General features: G+C 40.6%; 1 non-coding gene across 1 annotated transcript; it reads right to left on the bottom strand.

Annotated features, from left to right (window-relative positions):
- Nucleotides 1-688: 688 nt before the first annotated feature.
- On the bottom strand, nucleotides 689-792 carry LOC130937968 (small nucleolar RNA R71). Its single transcript, XR_009069155.1, has one exon. It is a non-coding gene; the product is annotated as a small nucleolar RNA R71 (small nucleolar RNA).
- Between the last annotated feature and the right edge of the window lie 1198 nt (nucleotides 793-1990).

The raw sequence follows: 1990 nt of genomic DNA on the forward strand, positions 1-1990 counted from the left end.
ACACTTCTCTTCACCTCTCCTATCCTTACTCTTTATACAGACTATTCATTCTTCTTCACTCTTCTCCCTTTTCTTTTTCTACTAACATAAAGGAATCTCTATACTGTGACATAGAAGATTCCTCTTCTTTTCTTGTTTTCTTCTCTTTCATATGAGCAGGAGCAAGGAAAAAGATACTCTTGTTGAAATTGATCCTGAACCTGAAAGGACCCTGAAAAGGAAACTAAGAGAAGCTAGATTACAACAATCTAAAGGTAACCTTTCAGAAACATTAGAACAAGAGAAGGAGATGGCAGCCGAACCCAACAACAATAATGCAAGGAGAATACTTGGTGACTTCACAAAACCAACGTCCAAATTTGATGGAAGAAGCATCTCCATTCCTGCCATTGGAGCCAATAATTTTGAGCTTATGCCTCAACTAGTTGCTTTAATGCAACAGAACTGCAAGTTTTATGGACTTCCATCTGAAGATCCTTACCAGTTTTTAACTGAGTTCTTGAAGATTTGTAAGACTGTTAAGACGAATGGAGTAGATCCTGAAGTCTACAGGCTCATGCTTTTCCCTTTTGCTGTAAGAGACAGAGCTAGAATATGGTTGGATTCACAACCTAAGGATAGCCTGGACTCCTGGGATAAGCTGGTCACGGCCTTCTTGGATAAATTCTTTCCTCCTCAAAAGCTGAGCAAGCTTAGAGTGGATGTTCAGACCTTCAAACAGAAAGATAGTGAATCCCTCTATGAAGCTTGGGAAAGATACAAGCAATTGACCAAAAGGTGTCCATCTGACATGTTTTCAGAATGGACCATATTAGATATATTCTATTATGGTCTATCTGAGTTTTCAAAAATGTCATTGGACCATTCTGCAGGTGGATCTATTCACCTAAAGAAAATGCCTGAAGAGGCTCAAGAACTCATTGACATGGTTGCAAATAACCAATTCATGTACACCTCTGAGAGGAATTTCGTGAATAATGGGACACCTAAGAGGAAGGGAGTTCTTGAAATTGATGCTCTGAATGCCATATTGGCTCAGAACAAAGTGTTGACTCAGCAAGTCAACATGATCTCTCAAAGTCTGAATGGATGGCAAAATGCATCCAACAGTACTAAAGAGGCAGCTTCTGAAGAAGCTTATGATCCTGAGAACCCTGCAATAGCAGAGGTAAATTACATGGGTGAACCTTATGGAAACACCTATAACTCATCATGGAGAAATCACCCAAATTTCTCATGGAAGGATCAACAAAAGCCTCAACAAGGCTTTAATAATGGTGGAAGAAATAGGCTCAGTAATAACAAGCCTTTTCCATCACCTTCTCAGCAACAGACAGAGAATTCTGAACAAAGCACTTCCAATTTAGCCAATCTAGTCTCTGATCTGTCAAAAGCCACTTTCAGTTTCATGAGTGAAACAAGATCCTCCATCAGAAATCTGGAGGCACAAGTGGGCCAGCTGAGTAAGAAAGTCATTGAAACTCCTCCTAGTATTCTTCCAAGCAATACAGAAGAGAATCCAAAAGGAGAGTGCAAGGCCATTGATGTAATCAATATGGCCGAATGCACAAGGGAGGAGGAGGACGAAAATCCTAGTGAGGAAGACCTCTGGGACGTCTCTCAAGCAAGAGGGAGTTTCCTATTAAGGATCAAAAGGAATCTGAGGCTCATATAGAGACCACAGAGATCCCATTAAATCTCCTTCTGCCATTCATGAGCTCTGAAGACTATTCTTCCTCTGAGGAGGATGAAGATGTGACTGGAGAGCAAGTTGCTCAATATTTAGGAGCTATCATGAAGCTGAATGCCAAGTTGTTTGGTAATGAGACTTGGGAAAGTGAACCTCCCTTGCTCATTAATGAACTAGACACCTGGATTCAGCAAATTTTACCTCAAAAGAGACAAGATCCTGGCAAGTTCTTAATACCTTGTACCATAGGCACATTGACCTTTGAAAAAGCTCTATGTGATCTGGGGTCAGGGATAAATC

The sequence above is a fragment of the Arachis stenosperma genome, chromosome 6 (assembly GCF_014773155.1).
Source record: "Arachis stenosperma cultivar V10309 chromosome 6, arast.V10309.gnm1.PFL2, whole genome shotgun sequence".
Taxonomy (NCBI): domain Eukaryota; kingdom Viridiplantae; phylum Streptophyta; class Magnoliopsida; order Fabales; family Fabaceae; genus Arachis; species Arachis stenosperma.